Source organism: Oryctolagus cuniculus, chromosome 8 (genome assembly GCF_051225735.1).
Source record: "Oryctolagus cuniculus isolate XC-2025 breed Fujian yellow rabbit chromosome 8, ASM5122573v1, whole genome shotgun sequence".
NCBI classification, from domain to species: Eukaryota; Metazoa; Chordata; class Mammalia; order Lagomorpha; family Leporidae; genus Oryctolagus; species Oryctolagus cuniculus.
This window is the reverse complement of record NC_142874.1, coordinates 51,521,545-51,548,284: the sequence shown is the minus strand read 5'-3', so window position 1 is coordinate 51,548,284 and position 26,740 is coordinate 51,521,545. Positions and strand designations below refer to the sequence as shown.

Sequence of the window (26,740 nt, the reverse complement as noted above, 5' to 3'; positions counted from 1 at the left end):
AAGTTTATTCTTACAAAGGAGTTTGCCCCAAACAACACAAATAAGTGCCCAGGCTGCATCACAGGGAAGGTGTGGTGAAGAACATGGATTATCAAACAGATGACACAAAACATTTATTTCCTAAGAAATAACTTAATATTGTACAATCACAATATGTCCATAAGAGGTGGGTTAAATTCTTCTACACTTTATTTGATCTTCTGTCTTCTCATTTTTTTGTTCTGTGATAGAAGCAGAATGTAACCCAACTAGCAACCCGGCAAATAAAATATATGATATCCAAGAAGAGAGAATGCTATTCTATTCCAGGAGGTAAACAAAAATAACGAATGGATAAAGTGTGTACTTAGTTCTTCTCTCAGCCTATGTTTCTTGGTAATGTGAAGAGATTTTTGGCCATGAATTAAAACTGCTTCCTAGAGAGAAGGCAATCAATATTGACCGATTATTATTTAGCCAAACTCTAACAACTGAGATGATGCCACTCTCTATGTGCACATTCAACAAATGTTTATTGGTATGGATCAAGAGGGCTGAGTGGAAAGGATCTGCGTCCACCTCATCCAGAAAAAGTTTCAGAACAATGGAAGAACCACATTTCCAGAAGACCGTCCAAAGGTAAAGCTTTAGTTAAAAAAGTGGTGGTAACTGCAAACAGCATGAGACTCAGAAAACCAGAACTGAGAGAAAAATAAAGTGTACCTTTGCTGCCACTGTCACTCCTACCCCAGTGCCCTGACTGGGTGATACAATATCACCAGGAAAGGGATTATATAACATTAGAACAGAGGAGAATGACTGAGGGAAAAATGTCAGTAAGGAAACCACAAGGTCTGCAAACAGCACACTCTCAAGGCTAGTAAGAAAGAACATAGCACACCATCCGCTGCTGCTGCCCACCAGTATTTCCCCAGCCCCCCTGCTAGGGCACATCATCTTGCCTGGAAGAAGTAAATAGAAGACACCTGGCCCCCACCAGGGCTGTAACCCTTGCCACTATCACAGACAGGCATCCCAAACTACCAGAGAATTCCACAGCCCTCAGTGACTTTAAATCAAGTCTAGAGGGCTTCCTGGGGTTTGAGCAATTACTGTGCTACAAAGAAGGAAGCCACACTGCCTTGCTCTGGCCCCAAAGTAGCAGAACTGGGCTTCTGCCAAGAGGCTGCTGAAGACCACCAGCGTTAGGGAAAGCAAGCAGCTCCTTTGCTAGCAGAAGCCCCCAGAGATAGCAAAATCACTTTCCGAAGCAGACAGCAGGCCCCTGTAAATCCTACAGCCGTGGAAGCTGTGCATACCATCCCTGGAGCTACACTTGCTTGCTCTGTGAAATCTAGGGTGGTTCCTCTTGGCTTTTTGGGGCTAGTTGCCAGCAGCAGCCCATACACAATCGCAAAAAGGCAGACCTGAGGAAGACCTCCTGCAGCTCTTATCACAAGGTACTTTGAGGCCAGAACACAATCTCCATCATCATCTTTGCATGTTTTGTGAAAACTAGGGGAAGACCCCTCTCAGATCTACATCTCTAAAACTGATGCTGCTAGTGTTATAACATCAGAAGTAATTTTCACTCACTTGTGGAATCTAGAGAATCCCATCTGCATTCCTCTGCTTCAGATAGGTGACAGTTCCTAACCTCCCAGCACAACTAGCACTCACCTGGCTACAGACCCACTATATCCCATAGCTCCGGAACTGTGACTATTATATAGTATATGCCTCAGAATCATCAGAACACACTTTGCAGGCACAGAGAAGAGCCTAACAGCATTACAGTGCCTCAAATGCATACATTCCAGTGTAAAATCCATAGCACAATCTGCATTCATCCTGTAAGACTAGGGCAAGCACTCCTTAATGTCTCTCAGAGCTGAGACTTGGGCTTTTGGTGCCCTAAGCCCCAACATTAATCCCACCCACACAGAACAAAATGGGGTTGATCCTATCAATGTTATATAGTCCAAGGGCCACAGCTACTAGTGTCACAAGCTCCAGTATCACCCAGACTTGCTCATCAAAGAGATAGCACATTGTGTACCACATGACCAGATATTGGCTATGACCATTCAACACCCTAGTGTGGCTGACATCCAATTCTGAGGATTAAAGACAAATGCCTTTAAAAGTTCATGCCCATGTTAAAGTCATTCTACTATCTCCACAAACAGCTGCATACTGGACAACTGTGGCACTTGTAGACATTACTAACATTGATTGTTAGTTAAGAAATCACTCAGAGGTTACATTTCTGGGCTCACCTAGAACCAACGCCAAATCAACAACCCAAGTGATATTCCAAATTCCATCTAAACAAAAAAGTCTTGTACAATGAAATATACTCCAAAAAAAGAGAGGCACGATTACACCAGATGTACTGAAGTCAACACAGGGTCAAAGGAAACATGAAGAAGCAAAGAAGCACAAAACTTCCAAAAGAGCACAACAGTTATCCAGAAATTGATCATAATGTGAAGGAAATCTAACACATGCTTTTAAAAGATTTTAAAATAATAATTCTAACAAAACTCATCTAGATGCAAGAGGCTATAGATAGTTTAAAAAATGAGAAAAGAAAGAGAATATGAATGGGAAATTCAGTAAAGATATAGAAGTCATTAAAGAAAATAACCAAACAGAAATGTAAGAGCTGAAAACTTTAATCAATGAAACAAAAAACAACTGACATCTTCAACAGCAGAATAGACCAGGCAGAGGAATGAATTTCTAATATGAAGGACAAGACTTTCGAAATAAACCAGCAGAAAAAACTAGAGACAAAAGAATTCATATGACATTTAGCACCAAAAAGCAAACAATTATTCATAAAATAGGGACACCTAAGGAACAAGAAGAGTAACAAAAAGGCATTGATAACACACTGAATGAAACAATAATCAAAAACTTCTCAAGTCCTAAGAGAGACACGGACATTCAGATACATGAAGCTCAAAGGACATCAACCAGACTCACCAGAAAAGACTGTCTTAAAAGTGTATTATAATCAAACTGTCAAAATTTAAGGACAAGGAGAGAATCCTGAGGCAGTAGGAGAAAACCATCAAGTTTCAAATAAAGGGAAACCAATTAGACTAACAGCAGACTTCTCCTCAGAACCCCTTCCAGCCAGAAGATAGTGCGATGATATATGCAAGGTTTAGAAACATAAAAATTTCTAACCAAGAATACTATATCCAGTGAAGTATACTTTAGGAGTGAAGGAGAAATAAAAAATTGAAATATTTCATAACCACCAGACCAGCTTTTCAAGAAATCCTCAAATGAGTCTACATTAGAAGTAAACATTATTAAAAATCACATGAAATTTCCAAATTTACAAACATATCAGATATACCTAGCAACTGTTCAACAAAATGACAGGACTTATTTCTTATCTATCAATATTAACCCTGAATGCAAATGGACTAAATTTCTTAGTGAGAAGATACAGATTGGCTAAATCAATTATAAAACAAAAACATGCCTACCAAAAATTTACAGGTAAAGACAAAACCAGATTAAAAGTAAAAGGCTAGAGAAAGCTATGCCATGCAAATGGAAAATGGAAAAGAGCTGGAGTAGCTCTATTCTTATCAGATAAAAGGACATTACATAAAAAATTATAAAAAAGTCAAGGAAAATACAATAATCATAAATACACATGCACCCAATAAGACCACTGACATAAAATATTGCTAGACATAAAGAGAAAGATGGACTTCAACACAATAACAGTAGGAGACTAATGGAATGTTTCCCCAAACATCTATAGAATACACATTCTGCCCATTAACACATGGAACAATTTCTAGGATAGACTATATATTAGGCTAAAAATAAAATGTCTTTAAATTCGGAGACACTGGAATTATACCATGTATTTTCTCATACCACAAAGGAATAGACTAGATACTAACAGTAGGAACCATAGAACATTTGCAAATAAATAGAAATTAAACAGCATGCTCCTGCTTGTCTGATGAATCATTAAATAAAAAGATAAAAATATTAAAACAAATGAAAATTAAAATGCAACATAAAAACATATGGGATGAAATAAAACTAAAATTAAGATGGAAGTTTGTGATATATGCTTACATTATAAAAGATCTGAAACAATTTAATGATGCATCTCAAGGACTTAGTAAAGCAAAAACAAACCCAACATTAGCAAGAAGAAATAATAACAGTATAAATAAATGAAATTGAACCTAAAAAATAAAGATTAACAAGATGGAAAGCTCTTTTTTTTAGAAGATAAGCAGAACAGAAAAATCTTCAGGCCAATTACAACAGCACCAAAAAAACAAAACAGAAAACTCAAAATTAGACATAAAAAAGAAAAATTACAACTGATACCATGAAAATACAAAGGACCATAAGAAATTATTATAAACAACTCTATGTTAACAAATTAAAAAACCCTGGAGAAATAGGTAAATTCCTGGATGCATATAACCTACCAATCAAAAGATAGAGAAAATCTAAACAGATCCACAATAAGCAATGAGACTAAAGCAGTATTAAAGTTTCCCATCAAAACAAAGTCATGACTTTACAAAATTTACTGAATTATATAAAACATTTATAGAGGAACTGACTCAAATACTTTTCAAACTATTAGAAAATATTGAAAAGGATGTAACTCTGCACAATTCTTTTTACAAGGCCATTATCACTGTGATACCTAAACCAAAAAACACAATTCAAAGAGAAAGCTCTAGACAAATATCTAGAATTACAAAGATGAAAACATTCTCAACAGAATATTTGCAAACTGAATCTCATACTGCTGGAAAAAGAACATACATCATGATAAAGTGTGATTTATTTTAGGAATGCAAGAGTGGTTCAATATTTGAAAATAAAATGTCATAAATCCCATTGAGTGAAGAACAAAAACCATATGATTATTTCAATAAATGAAGAGAAAATTTTGATAAGATTCAACGTCTCTTCATTATAATAGGCATCAACAAATTAGCTGCAGCAGCAGCATACCTCAAAGTCATAAAGGCTATATATAAAAAACCACAGTCAATATCCTACTGGATGGGAAGAATCTGACAGCGTTTCTCCTAACATCCAGAACAAGACAATGATGTTCACTTTCACTATTCTTATTAAACATGCTATTAGATATATTAACAAGAGTAATTAGGAAGAAGAAAAATAGGGTATCAAAATTGGAAAGGAGGAAGTCAAAATATCCACGTTATGATTTTGTGCATGGAAAAAAACTAAAATCTCCATCAAAAAGTAGTTAGAGCTGATAAACCAATTCAGAAAAAGTTGCAAGATATAAAATCAATGTACAAAAATAGGAGCATTTTATACATCATTAACAATCTCACTGAAAGAGAAAACAGCAAAGAAATCCCATTCAAAATAGCTACTGAAGAAAGTAGTTAGGAATAAATTTGACCAAAGAAGTAAAAGATCTCTACACTGAAAATTATAAAACTCTAGTGAAAGAAATCAAGCATAGTCCTTTCCCATGGGTTATAAAAATTAATATCATTACAATGTTTATACTATCTAAAGCAATCTACACAATCAATGCAATTCATATAAAATACCAATGAAATCTTTTACAGAATTAGAGAAAGCAATCTAAGAATTCATATGGGGACCAGCATTGTGGCGAGGTGGGTAAAGCCCCTGCCTGCAGTGCCAGCATTCCATATAGGTGCCGATTCGGGTGCCGGCTGCTCCACTTCTGATCCAGCTCTCTGCTATGGCCTGGGAAAACAGTGGAGGACGGCTCAAGTCCATGGGCCCCTCCACCCATGTGGGAGACCCGGAAGAAGCTCCTCGCTCCTGGCTTCAGACTGGCACAGCTCTGGCCTTTGTGGTCACTTGGGGAGTGAACCAGCAGATGGAAGACCGACTGACTCTCTCTCTCTCTCTCTCTCTCTCACTCTCACTCTCCCTCACTCTCTATAACTCTGACTTTCAAATAACTAAATAAATCTTAAAAAAAACTCATATGGAATAAAAAAAGACCCATAATAGCCAATGTGATCCTGAGGGGTAGAGGGAATCAGGGTGGAAGCATCAAATTTCTTGATTTCAAAGTTTACTAAACAGCTGTAGTAATGAAAAAAATATGTTACTGGCATAAAAACTGGCACATTGATCAATGAACAGAATAGAGAGCCAAGAAGTTAATCTACATACATACGGACAACTGATTTTTAACAAGGTGCCAAGAACACACACAGGAAAAATGATAATGTTTGTAATAAATGGTGCTGGAAAAACTGGATGTGTGTATGTATATATACACCCACATAAAATGTATATGTATATAATTATATCTAATGTATAATTATATATAGAATTGTATAATTGTATTTATATAATATGTACATGAACATACTATATATGTATATAAGCATATAACTGCATGTATAATTATATATGTATGATGTATAATTATATATAATTTTTTATATATATATAATGAAATTAGATCCCTGCCTCTCACTATATACTAAAATCAACTTCAGAGAGATCAAAGACTTAATTGTAAGACCTGAAAATATGAAACTGCTAAAGGAAAACACAGAAAAACACCTGAAAGCAGTGACGCAGGTGAAAACTTCTTGGATGAGACCCCAAAAGCATAGGCAACAAAAGCAAAGCCAAACAGATTATATCAAACTCAGTAGTTTCCTTCACTGTGTAGAAGCTTCTAACAGAGTGGATACATCTGATGGAATGGGAGAAAATATTTCCAAGCTACTTATCCAACAGAGGATTAATATCCAGAGTATATCAACAACTCAATCTATAGTAGGCAAAAGTGGAAATAAAAATATCAAACATATACATGAAAAAATTCTTAATATCACTAGCCATAATGTAAATGCAAATCAAAGCCACAACGAGACATCATCTCACCGCTATCAGAATGACTACTATCCAAAAGACAGAGAGCAACAAATGTTAGCAGGAGATACCGTTGGTGGTAAATCAGCGCAGTTGATATACAAAAATCTATGGAGATTTCTTAAAATCCTAGAAATCGGACTTCCATATGATCCAGCAACCCATCACTTGTTATATATCCAATATACAAGAACTGATTTTTATCAAAGTGATACTTATACCACCATATTTATAACAGCATTGTCCACAACAGCCAAGATGTGGAATCAACCAGAGTGCCCATCACGAGACAAAGAAAATATTGCATTTATACATAATAGAAAACTATTCAGCAAGAAAAAAGAATGAAATTCTGTCAACTGCACCAAAGTTAAGATAACATGTTAAGTGAAATAAGCCAGACACAGCAATGCTGATGCTGCATTTTCTCCCTTTTATATGAGAGCTAAAATCAAAAACAATCTGAACAGAGAATTTGGATTATTAGCGGCAAGTAGTGGTAAGAGGGATAAATGGAGTTTGGAATAAAAAATAGGGAAAGCTAGCTGTGACTGATTATGACAAGTATATACTAGTATGAGATGTTAACAGAATAAATGGAGAAGAGGTAAATGGGAACTCATTGCATGGCTATTTTACAATTTTTGCTTTGTTAGTTTAAAATAAAAAATATATAAAATATTTATGGAGTTTTGATATAGAAAAGCATAAATATATATGAGGATAAGAAATAGCTATTGAACTGGGGTTGATAAAAGTATGATATGACAATACATATAATCAGATTAGATTCAACGAGATAAATAGAGGTTCTGCTTTAAGGGTTTTTTTAATTTCTAGATGAGTTGAAGGAAACTCCAGAGTTTATGAGTTCAATATGAGTTAGGCATAAGGGTTAGGATGCTGTAGGCAGTGCAGGAAAACATACTGAGGTTATCCATAAATTATACCCTTAAAATAGTTACAAAAAGCTAGGCTATGTAAAAGAATGCATGTCTCGGAAAGAAAACAGTATAGAGTTATGAAATATGATATTTGGTGGAAAGAATAAGAGGTTTATTGTGACAAGATTTAAACTATAATAGAGACAATAGTAAAATGTGATGCTAAAACCAAGATGGGATTTGTTTGTGAAAGGGTTTATGTAGCAGAATACAAGGCTAGTTCTTTTCCTCTGCCCAATTGTCCTTCACACCCATCCTCCCTCTTCAATGCGTAGACTATGATTCCATGACTAGTATCCACTGTTGCTAATCATAAGAGGCCCTTCTAAAAAAACTGACCATACTGAAGGGACCATGGATGGACATGGGATCAAAGTCAAAGATTTTCTGGCTATGTGCCTGGATTTTTTTTTTTTTTTTTTTTGTAAGGAAAGACAGGTAGAGGAAAGAGCCTATTTTCTCGTTGCTAGTGGCAAGATATAAAGATGGAGGCACCAGTGCTACCAGTAGTTATATTCCCTCCCATGATGAAAAAGCTTGCCTTCAGTTGGGTAAAGTCAACAGCTAAAGATCAGAAAAGACAAGAAAACCTAGGGAGGTATGATTCTCATGGTGTTTTTTTCTTTAAATCTTGTCATTCATGAGGGCAACTCTGTGGTAAGTCTTCTCAATAAATTGATTAAATAAGGTAGTCCTTTTATAGCCAAGCAAAGTAAAATTAGATTTCTGTTACTTACAACCAAAAAGTAAGCCATGTTGTTTTAAATGTATACCTTTTATTTTTTGCCAAATTTAATATTTCAAAAATTTCAAGAATTTTATGTCTTATTCTAAAAGCATTAGTGACATTTTATGATCTTTTGAGATGTGGAGCGGTGCTCAGTTTTTTACATTAAAACTCTTAAAAGGCTTCTACTTCTGTTAATAGTAAATTGGTTAACACAGATCAACTCTGATACCTAGGGCAAATAGAAAATCCAGATGGAGTATGATTTAAAATACTGTACTTTAAATCTTTACATAACTACAAAAGACTGGAAAATGAGCAGGTCAAGAAACAAAGGAGTGTGGTATTTCAGGAACACAAGTGTGACTTCAGTGTTACTTTGCTGAGAAATCTGGGAGGTCATTTAAGAAGTAGTTGTTAGTACCAAGCAGCACTAGGAAGAATGGGATTGGAGACCAGGCCCTGTCAGAATGGCTGCTATCCACAAGATAGCAACAAATATTAGCACTGGAGGTAGGGAAATCCATCTCTTTGGTGGGTATGTGAAGATTTAGTCTTGGGAGTAGCAGTGAGCTGCGCTGAACATCTCTTTGCTGGAATTGCAGTTTGGCTTCAGGCCATTTTGAGTGGCAATGAGTTGCACCTTTCCTCTATTGATATTGCCACCAGGTGCCTGGCAGGAGCTAACAAAAATCCTGTCTGGAGGGAAAAAAAGCTACATGCCAGGACTCACATTATTTCTTCAGTTTAAAAATGTGATTTTACCACATAATCTAAAATAAAATCACAAGGCAACAAACCAATGGGGATGAAACCTTTCAGGTACAATAACAGAAATGGAATAATATGACCTCTGGTAATAGAATATACTTTAAAGGGATAATTATGCTTGACGAGAGAAAACAATAAGATTGGACAACTTGTCAAAGAAGTAGAAGCCATAAAAAGTAGTGACATGGAAATTTCAGAACAAATATATCTCATAACTAAAACTAAGAACTCAATGGATGGCTTTTAAGCAAAATAACAGTTGTACTATGTAGTACCCTTGAATATCAGTTGAAAAAATATATATGGAATGAAACACATGAGATAAAAGTATAAAAATGTTATCACAAAAAGGACAGGGAATATTGAATATGATTGTTTACCATTTGGGTAATTGGTAAATACATATATACTAGAGGTAGTCAGTCTTTGGCTGTGGTTTGTCTCTCAAGGTTTCAGGTATCAGAAGCTTAGTCCCCAGTTTGGTGAAGCAAGAGGTGGTTGATATTTAAGAGGTAGAACTCAGAGCTGGTGTGGTGGTGTGGCGGGTGAAGCTGCTGCCTGCAGTGCTGACATCCCATGTGGGCGCTGGTTCAAGTCTCGGCTGCTCCACTTCCTATCTGGCTCTCTGCAGTGGCCTGAGAGAGCAGTGGAAGATGTCCCGAGTCCTTGGGAGACCCAGAAGAAGCTCCTGGCTGCTGGCTTTGGATCGGCACAGCTCCAGCCATTGCAGCCATCTGGGGAGGGAACCAGCAGATGGAAGACTTCTTTCTCTGTCTCTCCCTTTCTCTCTGTAACTCCACCTCCCCAATAAGTACATTAAAAAAAAAAAGCTCCGCAAGAGAGATCATTGGGGGCCCAACCTCAAAATGTATTAAAGCCATACTCTTGGGGCCTTGAGTTAGTGTCAAGAAAGAGGTGTTATTAAACAGCGTGCATGTCCCCTCCCTGATCTGTGGCTTCACCATGTGATCTATCTCATATGTGCTCCCAAAATAGCACCACCCAAAATGAAGTAAGGTAAACAGTGGGCTCTCATTAGAGTCAGAGCCTTGCTGTGTGGAGTTCCCACATCCAAAACTGAACTAAATAAACCTCCTTTCCATATTAAGGGCACAGCCTTAGCTATTTTGTTATAGTAATGTAAAATGGACTAATACAAGGGTAACTGCATTACTAGGCTGAAATAGGAGTCAGGAATTCCATCCAGGTCTTCCTCATGGATGGCAGGGACTTAGGATTTGGTTACCATACATTAGTAGGAGGCTGGATCAGAAGCAGGGGAAGTAGTTTTTCTATTGACTTAGAACTTTCCAAAATTGGTGGAGGATGTTGAGGCACAGATTCAAGACATTGATCAACCCTTGTCTTGACTGTCGAGGAACAACTTACTATTTTATTCCTTTTAGTATTTTTTTGTTTTACTTAATTGGTTGAACTCTTTAACACACAACTATTCTTAGTTGTTTAAATCTAACTGAAAAGTGATCCATGTTAAATTTAAGAGTGGGAATAAGAGAGGGAAGAGATGTACAGTTCCGCACATTGTCACTCGGACTTACCCCTAAAGGTAGAGCTAGAAACGTGCCAAGGGATTCCAATTCAATCCTGTCAAGGTGACATGTACCAATGCCATTTTACTTGTTAAAGTGATAATTTTAAGTTCATAATTGATCAAAGATAGGATTAAGTGTCAAAGGGATTACATAAATAAGACCAATGTCTGCAAATAATAATTGATAGAATTAAAAAAAGGAGAGAATATGCCTACATGGGAATAATATAATCATTGAAAATGAAGTAGTATTTAAAATTTCACTGGCATTGTGTACTATTAATCATTGATGAGAAAAATATATGTTAGAAAAAATACTCATCTATTCATTTTATTTTAAATTTTGCTTCACTATTACAACAGTACACAAAAGGTAAGGACAGCCGGTGCTATGGCACAGCAGGTTAACATCCTGGCCTGAAGCACCGGCATCCCATATGGGCACCGATTTGAGGCCTGGCTGCTCCACTTCCAATCCAGCTCTCTGCTGTGGCCTGGGATAGCAGTAGAGAGACCCGGAGGAAGCTCCTGCCTTTGGATCGGCGCAGCTCTGGCCATCACGGCCAACTGGGGAGTGAACCATCGAATGGAAGACCTCTCTCTCTGCCTCTCCTCTGTCTGTGTAACTCTTCCAAATAAATATTTTTTTAAAAAGGTAAAGACATTTATAAATTGTTAATGAGTTTCAAGCAATTTATAGTCAACAGAATTGGATAAGCTTTCAGTTAAAGAAATGTCTGATTGAAAAGAGATGTAGAGGTGCCCTTCGTATGGATAACATGTAGTTGGGATGAGTTTGTCTCCTAAATGTTCATATGCTGCTATAAGCTTGGTCCCCAGTGTAATGTCCGTAAGAAGCAGTGGAGCTTTTAAGGTATAACCCTAAAAACTGATTTATGCCCATCTCACAGAAATGAGTTAGGTCTTGAGATTCAGAATGTCACTTCACATATACCCACTTCTTCCATTTCTCCACAATAGTGTGATGCAGTCAGGTTCCCAGACAAGTTGCAGGTGCAGTGCTGTTTAAACTTTCTAGCCACCAGAATCATGAACTAAATGACTCTTTTCTTTATAAAGTACCTAACCTTGGGAATTTTGTTATAGCATCAGGAAACAACCTGACAGATGCACTGAAATTGAAATTAGAAAATTTTGAGTTGGAATCAAGGCAGTGGAGATACGTATTTGTTTCCAAATATCCATTCTCCCTTATTCCTTTAAAATATAGCCTCTAAATTTAGTTGAATGTGTGGCTTTCCTAATAAGGCTATATTTCTCTCACCCTTTGAACAGTTATGTGTAGTGTGTCTAAATGTTGGCCAATATAATATGATGTTTTTAACTTCTATGAGGTCCAAATAATCTCCTCCCCTTCTGCTTATAGAAAAGCAGACATGACAGTTGAGGCAAAGTGTATTTGAACCATAAGGCAGAAGCCAAGTGTTAAAACTGGCAAAACAATAAGACAAAAGAACTCAGGGTCCCAGACACTGGAACTGCCATACTGCTATGTACTTCTTGCTCAGACTGTTGCATAACACGGAGTAAAATCTACCAACAAGCCACGGCCACTGTGCTCTTAGTTCTCAGCAGAATTCGTCGTAATTAACAAGGTAAACATAGACTTCTCTCGAGTTGAGTAGTAACAAGGAGGAAGAAATAAGGGAGATGAATCAGAGACAGACTTTCTAAGGAGAGAGAGATTAATGTATCTTCTTAGATTGAAAATACAATGAAAAACAACCAGAAAGAAACCTGAAGATGCAGTTAATGAAGCTAACCTGTTACTAAAGCTATCAGGAGTAGTCTGTGGCCAGGGGTGGGATAAAAGATTACTGCAAAGGGACACAGTATTTTTACATCATGGGCTGCTTATATATTCCTTAAAGTCATGGTTATATGGGCATATACAGTTATCAAAACTCACTGGAAGATTCCTTAATGTGGATGTATTCACTATATGTAAATAACATCTTAATGCTTTTTTTTTTACAAATAAAGACAAAAATCACAAAATTTCTGAACAGAAAGATACTCACAGCCTAACATATTGAATATAGAGAGGTCTACGTCAAAGTAAATTGTAATAACACTTTTAAACACCAAGCAAAGACAGGATTCCTAAAAACTTTGGAGAATACAAAAAAATATCAGATTATAGACAAAAGGTCAGAAATCAGAACAGAATTATGTGGTGGAATGAGAAGGCCGTGTCAAGAGGGCCACTGGCAAGTGAACGTCAGTTACTCAGGAATGGCTTTGGAACCCACCTGGCAATGGAGTCTGCCTGGCAATAGGCTGTGATTGGTTAGGGCATAAACTGCCCCTTGACCAGATTGGCTGCCATGGCTATATAACCTGCTGCACCAACTGAAATAAATGAGTCTGCAGGTTGCTCACCTCTGGTCTGCTTTCACCTGACTCCCGGGGTCTATGTGGTAACTCTGTGCCTGTTGCCCCGACCACGCTCCTCCTCTCGGAATGAATCCACAGCAACAGAATTAGGCTTCTCCATAGCAACATGGAGAATGTCTGAAATACCTTGCAATACCATGAACTGATACATTAAAAGTTCCATGGAAAAATGTTCCAGTCTCAACCAAACTGTCATTGATTATCATTGATTATCCCTTTCAGATAGGGAAGACTGCAAAAGCATTACTTTTTAAGCATAAAATATCTTTTCTAGGGCAAGATATACAGGGTAAACCACTAATTGCCTTCTCCCCATTGTTTGCACATGGACAACTCTGTTGGAAAATGAAGGCAAATGTATTTCACCAAATAAGGACACTGAGAAATGAAAGAATAAGATCCTGGGAGTAGGGATGCCAGCAAAGAGGAGACAAAGAAATCCTCTCAGTGATGGCAAAGGGAAATCACAGCACCACTGGGCCTCAGGCACAGAGAGCAACCAGTGCAGGCTGGAGCAGGATAAGGAGCTCCAGGAAGGCCACTTACAGGTATGGGGAGAATGGGGAAATGACGCTTTACCCGACATGTCTGGCCCTACTAAAAGAAGTTTTAGAAGTTCTGGCTGCATAAAAAACTTAGCATTTTCCCTGGTTTGGGTTTGCTAACTTCAATGAAAATAGAAAGATTTATATAAACAGAAAATTGTAATATACCAGGTGGCTCATGTAAAATGTGCAATACATAAATCACAATGCATTGATTCACAGAAGATTGGAATTTTAACTTTATTGGTGGATATGAAGAAGGATTTGTGTGAGGGAAGATTTGAGAGTGCAATCTTCCGTTTTCATAGAAAGAAGGTAATGGGTAATACTTAAAATTTAAAGCAGAAATAAATATGTAGCTGTGTAGAGCTATTAGATTAGAAATAAAGTAAATAGCAAGAGAAATGGCTAAGATTGTCGAAGATGTGAGATTGAAGAAACAGGAGGGGTGGAGCACTGGCCTATTCTCTTTTGTTAAATCTTCATCTTGAAGTACATTTTTCAGTATGTACATGTATTAATGTTTTAAAAGAAACATTAAAACAATTCTGAGAATGCACAGACGGAAACCCTTATGCATAATACCTGACACCAATTATTTCCTGTTTTCATTGACAGAGGACAATCAACAGAGGACTTAGAGAAAGACACCCCTCCCCCCCAAAAAAAACCTGGAAATGCCAATAATGCTAACTCAAGGAATGAGAAACAACATCCACATATTGCCTAAAGCTTCCCCAATCATGTGTGTAGAAGTGCTATGATGTTTTACAGTCCTTGTCTTTACTGGTGAGGAACAGTGTTTTTTTTCTCATACTATTTGTTGAATTTTTCACTTAGTGTAGGTTAATCTTATGAGTATAAAGTAAACTGAAAATAGATCTTTGTAAAAATAAAAAGTGGGAATAAGAGAGAGATGAGAAAAAAGAGTGGGAGCGTGGGTAGGAAGGAGGGAAGGTTGGGAAGAATCACTATGTTCTTAAATCTGCCCCAGATTTCATGAAATACATGAAATTTGTATACCTTTAAAAAATTTTTAAATATTTAAAAAGTAGCAGCTGTCCCCACAGATGCCTTTCATGTTTGCTGACAATCCTCTGTGAAATCAGTAAGCCCACCAACACTTGTACCCAGGGAAGGAGCACAGGGAAAGGATCAGACATCAAAGTGAACACATCTGTATTCTAACCCTCTTTTTTCCTTACCAGCAAGATCACATGATGCAAGTTATTTCATCAAGTTGCTTTCAGGTAACATGGAGGTAATATCTCCCACACAGGAGTGACAGGAGATTCAAAAAAGATAGAAAATCTAAACAGCATCAAACTCACAGCCATGCCCAAAGCAGGTGCTGATAAAAGCTACTTTCTTCTTGTGCTTCTACACTTGATTGCTTTCCACTCTTTGTAGCAAGTGGTTAGTTGATTAGTAAGTCCTAAATAACTGTCTATTGATTGTATGCCTACAGACTTTTCCTCCCACTACATTTTCTCCTCCATCCAATTGAGTTAAATTCTAAACTTCCAAATTCAACAAAATTCGAAACAAATTACAATGAATTTCTAAAAGGAAAACACTGTTCCTCTGCACTCTATCCCACGAATGAAGATATTTTCTGGATTAGTGTGTCTAATGCACAGCTAAATTGTAATATCTGTCTTCATTGCAAGGCTTCAAAACAGAATTGGCTTGATTCACAGAAAAATAAAATTAATTAGGGAACTGAGATTATAAAGGGCAATAGCCACTTACCTCTCTGTTCTGTGTCATCCCTTACAAGTTAATGACAACAAATTAATCTTAAGGGGCTCCACACACTGAAAATTAAAACCAAATTTTCTCATTTCAAGGGAATGTCAAAAGGCTTTCTTGATAACACTTTTATTATTTCCTATTCCACAACCTTTTTTACTTCCAAAGTTCTTTTCAAAGCCACATGTCGCTTTCTTTAAATACCTCCGCCTACATACATTACAAAGGAGAAAATGAAATTGAGCACACAACTTTTGTTTGAAGCCAATTATCCAATTAAAGTCAGCAAATAATTTTCAAGGACACTTAAGAAGAACTGTGATCAGCAATGAAGTATATAAAATGGTGGAGTATGGTGGAGACCTTGTCCTCAAAATAATGTTCTAAAATAATGTAATACAAACATCCAAGTAAGTGCAACACACAAATCAGCACCTGCATCATTAGAGGCATGATCTCATACCTGCGGAAGAGATCACACACAATTGAAAGGATTCTTAGTCACTTTATACCATCTCAATCAATTCTCACAGCAGTAAATAGGATTAAAAGTCAGAAAGTTGGTCTAATATTCAGTTTTCTGTTTTTTAACTCATTAAAGTATGATTTCAGGGGGTGGCCCTGTGGTATAGTGGGTTGGGCAGCTGTCTGAAGCACCCACATCCCATGTAGACAGCAGGTTGAGTCCAGGCTGCTCCATTTTTGATCCAGCTCCCTGCTGGTGTTCTTGAGAAGGCAGAAGGGGATGGCCTAGTCCACGTTGAGGACTGGAAGGAGGCTCCTGGCTTCAGCCTGGTCCAGCCCCTCATTGTGACCATTTGGGGAGTGGACCAGCGGAGGGAAGACCTTTCTCTCTGTATCTCCCTCTCCGACTCTGCTTTTTCAGGTAACTAAAATAAATCTTTTTTTTAAAGATTGCTTTCAGAAGTTAACGATCTTCAAATAACAACCAAAAAACCCTCTCCGGTGAATCCTTTCATCACTGCTGAACGGCATCATTTTCCTGTTTAAAATGATACTTAGGAAAATCATCTCGCCTGGTGATTCAGCTCCGTAGGTGAGCTGCATTATCTCCATAGTTGTACAGTTCTCGTCATTTTATTTGCTCAATTTTCACTTACAGGGAATTGTCAAATAACATTTCCTGTCCTTCGTAAATCCCCTTTGATTTACAGAGCACACCATGATCGCAATGAACCACACTCCTTCAAATCCAAGCAAGTCTGAGAATCCTTCACATGCTCTTAATATCTGCCTTGAAAATTATCTGACAAGTGCAACTAATTTTGTACACCTTGTATTTTAAGTGCTTTGAGGACCTGAATGAATTATATCTCTAAAAATAATTTTTGCCTTACATATTTCATAATTGACTAGCATGAGGCTGTGGTTAAGTAACAAGACTGAAGAGGAGTCTGTGAAGTTAATGAGTGGCACAGTTAATTATGAGACTACAAGAAACTGGAATCGGTGGCAACACACTTTAGATTACAAACTTAGCTTGAGTTTTCTCATTTATGTGCATTATTCCTTTTAAAGTCCACATAAAGGGTATGGGAAGCTTCCCACTATTCAATCTATCTGCTATTTTTACTCCACTAGATTCTAATGTTTTTTGCTGGCTTTCAAATGTAGACCTATTATCAGTTTGAAAGCTGATACTGTTCGTTATATATGGTATAATATAGAATATTTGTATTTGGTTGATCATTAACTCTTAAATGCAATAGAGAAGTAAAATAAGTACTGGATATTTAGGGGAAAATGACAATACTTCAGGGCTTAAACTTGTACATAATAGAATAAAAGTAACTGGGCAGTGATAAAACTAATTTCAGTGAGGTAAATATTAAATATTATAAGCTATTTCCTATATTCTGTAAAAGAAGAACAAAAGTGGTAATGAGTCTAATTACAGTAGAAAGAATTTCAGACACTGTATGGATTTCTAGTATTGAGTCCTTAAAATGGATGTATACAAGATGTGGTGAATTTTAAAAACAGGTTTCAATCTCAATATTCGATAATGTTTGAAAGCCTTTCCACTTGTAATATTATATCCTTTGTGATAGTTAAACACTTTTGCAATTCTTTAAAATCATAAATGAAACCTCCTTTCATACTGTTAGATATTAAGAATGGTTCTTTTTTTAAAGATTTATTATTATTGGAAAGTCAGAGTTACAGAGACAGAGACAGAGGTCTTCCATCCAATGGTTCACTCCCCAATTGGCCACAACGGCCGGAGCTGTGCCAATCCGAAGCAAGGAGCCTTGTAGCTTAGTGAGTGAAGCTACTGCCTTCAACACTGGCATCCCACGTAAGTACGGGTTTGTGTTCGGGCTGCTCCACTTCCAATCCAACTTCCTGCTGCTGGCCTGGGAAAACAGCAGAAGACAGCCCAACTACTTTGGCTCCTGCCACCCATGTGGGTGACCTGGAGGAAACTCCTAGCTCCTGGCTTAGGTTTGGCCCAGCCTTGGCCATTGCTGCCATTTGGGAAGTGAACCAGAGGATGGAAGATGTGTCCTTCTGTCCTTTCTTCTCTCTGTGTAACTATTTCAAATAATAAATAAATAAATCTTTAAAAAATCAGGAATCCATACACTGAGAAATAAAAATAGTGCTTATTAATTGGAACAGCTAGAACAATCCTATTTTATAATTAACAAATCTAAGAGTAAATTAAAGGAAAAGTGGATATACTGAATTTTTTAAATTGCTGGCTATGGAAATGTCAAATAGTTGCAATTTTAAAATAGATGGGCTAGTCTCATGAATGAAAAGTTATAACCATTAAAAGATGGACATTCAATAAGTGTTAATAGCTACCCTGTTGGGGGCCGGCGCCATAGCTCACTTGGCTAATCCTCTGCCTGCAGCGCCGGCACCCTGGGTTCTAGTCCTGTTGGGGCATCGGGTACTAGTCTGGTTGCTCCTCTTCCAGTCCAGCTCTCTGCTGTGGCCTGGGAGGGAAGCAGAGGATGGCCCTAGTGCTTGGGCCCTGCACTCGCATGGGAGACCTGGAGGAAGCACCTGGCTCCTGGCTTCGGATTGGTGCAGCGCCGGCCGTAGTGACCATTAGGGGAGTGAACCAATGGAAGGAAGACCTTTCTCTCTGTCTCTGTCTATAACTCTCTGTCTCTCTGTCTAACTCTGCCTGTTAAAAAAAAAAAAAATAGTTACCCTGTTGGGAAAAATTAACAAATTACTGGAGCAGGTTAGGGTCTCTCACTGAAACAGATTATCAAAACAAAGGAAAAAAATCAGCATGGCAACTGAGAAATTGAAATGCATTAAAAACAAAGAGGAGACAGTGAGAGAAAGGTACAAAGCAGGATGGGTACTTTTGCAGGACAGTGATCTGGAATGTTACTTCATCTCCATTTTATTCTCCTTGAAATGTTTAATATCTACCTTAATTATCTGTTAAGAGGTCAAATGAGGAAAAAGATGGGACAATTCTTAAAAACTATTGAGTACTAAGGAAAATAAATCATTATTACTATTTATATATTAGAATAATGAATAAGTTTGTGAATTGAAAGAGAATGAAATTATATTAGTTTTAATTAGCTTTCAAATTAAATTTCGCAGGTCAAGGAAATTTGTAATTACACATTTTAATATAGGAAAAGAAGTCCAGAAGTAAAGTGAGGGGTAAGAATTAAGCAGGTGATATATTTTAAAATGGCTTAAGTTGACATTTTTACCCAAGGAATGCATCTTTATTTAGAGAATAAAAAATGTAGAAAATTGATTCTTTTTCAATATAGGGAGATCTTTTTCAAACATAGTCCCTTAGAATATTTTTTGAAATTTATCCAATTTTCTGAAATAGTAATGCTTAATACTTTTTTTTTAAAGATTTTATTTATTTAAAAGAGTTACAGAGGTAGAGAGAGAGAGAGTGGTCTTCCATCCACTGGTTCACTCCCCAGATGGTCGCAATGGCCAGAGCTGTACCAATCCAAAGCCAGGAGCTAGGAGTTTCTTCAGGGTCTCCCACGTGGGTATGGGGGCACAATGACTTGGGCCATCTTCTGCTGTTTTCCCAGGCCATAGCAGAGAGCTGGATTGGAAGAGGAACAGCAAGGACTAGAACCGGTGACCATACAGGATGCTGGCACTTCAGGCCAGGGCTTTAACCTGCTGCACCACGGCGCTGGCCTCGATGTTTGATACTTTTAAAAAGGGCATTTAGTTTCAGAAAAAAATTAATAAATTTGAGATTTGCATTAGTTTGTAACTAGAGAACATTTTAATTGTCTGTTGATCTGTTTCTAAGAATTGCTATAGTAAATGCCATCCATAATTTTCAGGTTTTCAGACAAATCTATTGAAGCATTTGGAAAATCAATAAGCAAAGAGTTTCACTCTGATAAATTTACAGAGTAGAATATGGAAGAAAGCAGAAATTTATTTTTTAAATTTTTGTTTAAATAACTATAATGGGAACATATTTTCAGTTACCGTGAAACATAACAAAAGACTGAAATGCATCAGAGTTCAGTTACATGTATTGAGACAATTGGTGCAACTGTCTTTATGTGAGGCATGACACACAGCTAACTCTCTGACATGATAACCGTAACTGTCTCCTTGAGAAATCCTCTTGGCTCCGTTAGCAGCATCAGTTGTGGCCTGAACAGGAAGGGCATGAGAGGACCCTGCCTCTGAACACATTCACTGGGCAACTTGATTTTCTGACTCCATCAGCAGCATTGCCAGTCATGCCATTCCCGCCTGGACTTTGCTGGTAGCAGGCTAAGCCATGTCCCCAACTACCCAGAATCTCTAATTCCAACCCAAACTATTTGTCAGACTTGCTGGCCCCTGATTCCTTTTGCCACCTCTGCTCTCCTCTGAAGCCATGTTCCATTTCAACCTTGTGTCCAATATTCCACCAAGGTCTCACTCTAAGTTGGTGCCATTCATTCTGGGCCAGGACTAGGCCAGAACCATCCAATACCTAGGACTGCAGAATATGCAAATTAATACTAGGGTCAACAGTGGATAGCAGACCTCTGCTAACAATTAGAGTGCTAAGATCAAGTTGGTCCACCTTTGATTCATAATCCCAAAGACAGAAAACAATAGTTTTATACTTAATTTTGATCTATACTTTGAAAAATTAAGTTTCAAGATTTTCTCTAAAGTACTAACAGAAATGGAATGTTGATATTTCAAGTCAAAGATAGAATTCTAAGAGCAAGTTCATAATAAAACTCAAGAAAACATGGAAAATGAAAATATAAATGTAAACAAAGAAATTATGATTTCTATAGCAAATTAAATTTTGCTTTTTCACATACATTGTTTCACAAATATCACAATTTATTCTGAAGAAATGATTTATTTGTCAAAGACTTAGCTATAATTAAAGTTTTGTCTGCTATTGCAAAAAAATGGAAATAAAGTAGCTAAAGGAACTGATTAAAAGTTATGATACACTGGGATACAATATCATTGTTTTCAGAAGCTGTATGAAATGATATAAAAATTTCAAAAGATAATTAAGTATAAAAATACTACTGATGACAATTTATCTTATACTTGCATTTATAATATATGGCTTGATAAATAAGTCAATATGAGTGTGTGTGTACATATGGAAAAGAATACATCCAAATATTAATGATCTGGGGAGGATTGATGGTTTATATATAATAGGTCCATAATCTCTATTCTGCAAGAAACATATTTGAATTCTGCAAGTAAAGATTAAATATGTATATTGTTTCAGATAAGCTTAGTAAAATTTTTGAAACCTTTTTACAAGTGATGCGTTCAAAGAAAAATGATATGTTTAAAAATACAAGTAAAAGTTTAGGAGTAAATTAAAGTAAAGTATAATCAGATATAAAGCTATCTCTTAAAAAATAAAGTTACATGAGTTGAGAAAGAATTATTCAACAATATAATATTCACTTAAATCAGGTTCCCCTTTACATTTTATTTTATTAATGAAAATGCCCTGGAGGATTGCCCGGGGCACTGGGAAAGTCCTAAAGCTAAGGGCAGTGCAGGATCCTCAGTTCTGCCCAAAGATGTAAATCCTCTATGAGGGATAACCAATTGGATCACGGGGAAAACTTCACCCTGAGAAAATACCGCAATTACTGCTATGCCTAGTACAGTGTAACCCCTGTTGCAGCAAACAGCCTCTAGCTGTTGTGCCTGCCTGCTGTTCCCTTCTGGCATGTTGAGAAATCTAGCTCTTCTCACTCTGACTATTCTGGTGAATTCTTTTACCATCCACAATGCTAGCATCAACTATTATAAGTATTAGTATATAATATTAAATAAAAAAGTGAAAACGCCAAATAGCATACATATTTTAAGCCTAATCAATAAAATATTTAACATTAGTTTAAATCAACATGTAATTTAAACATATAATAGTTTTATATTATGATGTATAGAACAAGACACAAGCATTAAATAAATAGAAGAAATCAAACATACAATGATTTCCCTGGATTGTTTTATATATATATATATATATTTTTTTTCTTTTTGACAGGCAGAGTGGACATGAGAGAGAGACACAGAGAGAAAGGTCTTCCTTTTTGCCGTTGGTTCACCCTCCAATGGCCGCCGTGCTGTGGCCAGCGCATCGCACTGATCTGAAGCCAGCAGCCAGGTGCTTCTCCTGGCCTCCCATGGGGTGCAGGGCCCAAGCACTTGGGCCATCCTCCACTGCACTCCCAGGCCACAGCAGAGAGCCGGCCTGGAAGAGGGGCAATTGGGACAGAATCCGGCACCCCGACCACTAGAACCCGGTGTGCCGGTGCCGCAAGGCGGAGGATTAGCCTATTGAGCCGTGGCACCGGCCCCTGGATCGTTATATATATTTTTAAAAAGTATATTTTCATACAACAAATTTGTTAGAAAAAACGGTTAAAAATATAAAATATCATTTATAAAAACTATTTTGTGATATGAAATATATAACATTGGGAGGGGAAGGTAATGAAAAAGTACTCAAAAAGTTAAGCTTTGCTTCTATTTCTTTAAAATGAATTAGCATCATTGCTCAGCATCTAGAAACAAAGATAATAATTTTAACAAAGAAATCAATCATGAGTTTCTCTTTTGTAGCATTTTCAAGGTTGATGTAAGATTCACTTCTTAAATAAAAATGTAACATGGGATTGTGTGTCTGTGCTTACACACTCTCATTGCTTCTGAACCCCTATAATTTTTTAATGTCCAATGACATCACCAGCACTGGCCTTGACAACAAAGGCTAAAAACAAGTGAAATCTATCAACCTTTTAATTTTCTAAGATCACTTAATGAGGACTATTAACTTTAGTATTCACTTGCTTAACCAATAAGCTATTTCATATGAATGGAAGAGGTCAACACAGCCTGTGGCTATATTTATACTGTTGTGTCAGATTTTAATAATTTCTAGAGTTTGCTTGCTATAAATAAACCAAGCAAATGCCCACCCGTGTTTTAACACATAGATTTTATAAACAGGAAATTATTGAACATGACATGTCTCTGTCAATATCTTACTTAGCCTTGACCAATCAGCCCTTGAAGTGTTTGTCCAATCTGCACGCTTTTTCTGTTTCTCTAGAGTTCTGACCCAATGGGCCAGCACTCTGAGAGGTTGCTTCCACCACATGTACCTCTTGATAATGACGGAATATGGCTCCACAAAGAACACCAATCCTAATAACTACAGTGTATTGCATCAGCCTCTTTGATTATGGCTGTTACCTGGATATTAGAGAGGTCAGGAGTGCAAGCTAGGGAATGCAACTACCATTTCCCAGTCCTCACTCAACTGCTTACAAATTATGTAAAAAAGGATCAGCCAGGGCTGGTGTTGTAGCATAATGGGTTAAGCCAGGGCCTGTGATGCCACCATCTCATGTGGGTGCTGGTTTGTGTCGCAGCTGCTCCATTTCTAATACAGTTCCCTGTTAACAGCCTAGAAAAAGCTGTGGAAGATGGCAAGTGTGTGGGTCCCTGCCACCCACGTGGGAGAGCTGGATGAAGCCCCTGGCTCCTAGTTTCAGCCTCACACAGCCCTGGCCATTGTGGCTATTTGGGCAGTGAACCAGCAGATGGACGATCTATATGTCTCCCTCTAATTCTGACTTTCAAATAAATATCAAAAAGAGACAGAGATGAACTGGTTGATTTCTCCAAGTCTGTGTTTTGACAACATATCTCCAAGGGGCTATTCGGAGAATTGAACAATATTCTACACAGGGAGTCTGGCATATGGCTAGCCCTGGTAAGTGCAACTAAGAATGGGCTATCTGCACACAGTGAAGAATATGTGGCCTTCAAGGGTACAAAGAATCATGACAGCCCACAGACCCCAGAGTCCAAGAGGGAGGATTCAGAGTAGATGACAGCGTAGATTATTGGATATGGGACTGCACTTCAGAACTATCTGCAGTGATGATGATTCAAAGTTAAATCTTGGTCATGCAGAAAGATAGAAGCCCAGATAATTGAGCATAAGGTCAGTGCCAGAGAAAATTAAAGACTACACCTTCATGAAAAATTTACCTAAAATGCTGAACTAAGTCTTCTTAAATCTCACTCAGCAAGGAAGATAATTATTTCTAGAGCACTAGAGGAGAAGAGTTGTACTAAAAACTCCAAACTTTAGGGTACTGGAGACATATTATATTGAGAGGAAGCAAGGGGTTCATAAGAACTACCTTTTCTCATGAACCATATAAATCTATCCTAAGGCCTCCTGGCCCACAGATCTCCCTACAGAGTTACAATCATCAGGCTATCCATGTGTGAAAGCCCCCGAGAAGGTTGCAGAATTACCTATAATCTTTTCAGCACAACATTATTATAGGATCCAACTTTCCTTTGCAAGCTTTAATCCACATATAGTCCTATACGTACTTGATGCTCCAATGAAACAGACTGAAGAATATTTGTGCATTTTTCTTCCCTCAAAGTTTGGGCTGTTGTAAGTTGTCAGGTCTGGAAATCTTCTCACTGTGTAAGCCTGTTACACCTGGCTCCTCCAAGGTTCATCTCAGATGCAATCTCTGCATAGTGCTGCAAATCCAATTAGGTAGAATTTGTGGGTCTAGAAACCAAGTGATAAAAGTATGATAGTCCAAAATACTACCACTGCATTTGAGAAATAATCGGTAACAACAGGGAAGTTTATGCATAGCATCTTCACAACTTAAAGCTCAGGGATGTTGGTGTTTTCGTTCCTTGATCATAGGAACTAATTTCACTTCTAGCATGGGGCACAATAAAAGTACCCTTATTTAAAATTTTTATTGTTTTGCAGTGTGATTTACATGATGTTAAATTCACTTCCTTTTTTCTAAATCATGTTTTTATGCTTTATTTTGAACTGTTTCAAATTTGGAGAAATTACAAATGTAACAATAGTGTGACTATCCAGTAATGCTCACCCAAGAGTAACTTATTCTTAATAATTTAATTTGCTATATCACTTGCTCTTCAGTGTGTATTTAGTAAAAAGCAAAATGGTCTCTTGTGTAATCAAACTTATAAATTACATTAAAAATAACTTTATAAAAAAAGATTTATTTATTTCAAAGGCAGAGTTAGAGAGAGCGAGCGAGCATGAGAGAAAGAGCGAGAGAGCGCACTTCCATCCACTGCAATGGCAGTAGCTGAGTGGATCCGAAGCCAGGAGCCAGGAGCTTTCTCTGGTCTCCCATGCGAGTGCAGGGGCCCAAGGACTTGGGCCATCCTCTACTGCTTTACTAGGCCACAGCAGAGAGCTGGATGGGAAGTAGAGCAGTCGGGATACGAACCGGCGCACATATGGACTGCCAGCACTGCAGGCAGCAGCTTTGCCTACTACACTACAGTGCTGGCCGTTAAGTATAACTCTTTATTTTAGAATAGTTTTACACTTATAAAGATTATGTAATTGTTCAGAGTTCCTATTTTTTCTACACCCAGTTTCCCTATTATTAAAATTTTATTTTTTTTTCATTTTCGATTCTCTTTATATACAGAAGATCAGTTTAGCATACATTAAGTAAAGATTTCAACAGTTTGCTCCCACACAGAAACATAAAGTGAAAAATAATAGATGATTTTTTAAATGATGATGAAATCAGATCAGACCTATTGTCATGTTTAATCCCAGCGAGAGTCAAGTTGGGAGTTGATAATTTCTTTTTTTTTTTTTTACAGAAGATCAGTTTAGTATACATTAAGTAAAGATTTCAACAGTTTGCACCCCCATAGAAACACAAAGTGAAATATACTGTTTGAGTACTCATTATAGCATTAAGTCTCAATGTACAGCACGTTAAGGACAGAGATCCTACATGAGGAGTAAGTGCACAGTGACTCCTGTTGTTGACTTTACAAACTGACACTCCTGTTTATGGCATCAGTAATCTCCCTATGCACCAGTCATGAGTTTCCAAGGCTATGGAAGCCCCTTGAGTTCTCTGACTCTTACCTTGTTTAGACAAGGTCATAGTCAAAGTGGAGGTTCTCTCCTCCCTTCAGAGAAAGGTACCTCCTTCTTTGAAGACCTGTTCTTTCCACTGGGATCTCACTCGCAGAGATCTTTTGCCAGAGTGTCTTGGCTTTCCATGCCTGAAATACTCTCATGAGCTTTTCAGCCAGATCCGAATGGCTTTAGGGCTGATTCTGAGGTCAGAGTGCTGTTTAGGACATCTGCCATTCTATGAGTCTGCTGAGTATCTCACTTCCCATGTTGGATCATTCTCCCCTTTATTTATTCTATCAGTTATTATTAGCAGGTACTAGACTTGTTTATGTGTTCCCTTTGACTCTTAGTCCTTTCATTATGATCGATTGTGAACTGAAATTGATCACTTGGACTAGTGAGATGGCATTGGTACATGCCACCTTGATGGGATTAAATTGGAGTCCCCTGGTATGTTTCTAATATTTGCCAGAACCCATAAACTACATCCAGCTTTCCCTATATTTTTCTTAATTCAAACCCCTTCCATCATTCCTATCCCTTTCAGCTGGTAGCAATCAAGATTCTGTGCTCAGATTGTGTTTTCTTCTTTTTAGCTCCAATGAATGAGGGACAACATGTAGTATTTGTTTGTGTTTCTGACTTATTTCACTTGACATGATATCTTCTGTTTCTGTCTATTTTGCTGCA

The 26,740-nt window shown here is 37.4% G+C and overlaps 1 protein-coding gene across 9 annotated transcripts in view; it reads right to left on the bottom strand.

Moving 5' to 3' along the window:
• The window catches only part of INPP4B (inositol polyphosphate-4-phosphatase type II B), a 1,031,775-nt gene that overhangs the window by 774,747 nt on the left and 230,288 nt on the right, over positions 1–26,740 (bottom strand). The window contains exon 4 of one of the 9 annotated variants that reach the window (XM_089302453.1): positions 24,496–24,685. The exons of the other annotated variants lie outside the window; for them this stretch is intronic. The gene's annotated coding sequence lies outside the window, so the exon portion shown is untranslated. The remainder of the gene's footprint in view (positions 1–24,495; positions 24,686–26,740) is intronic. 9 annotated transcript variants of the gene reach the window in all.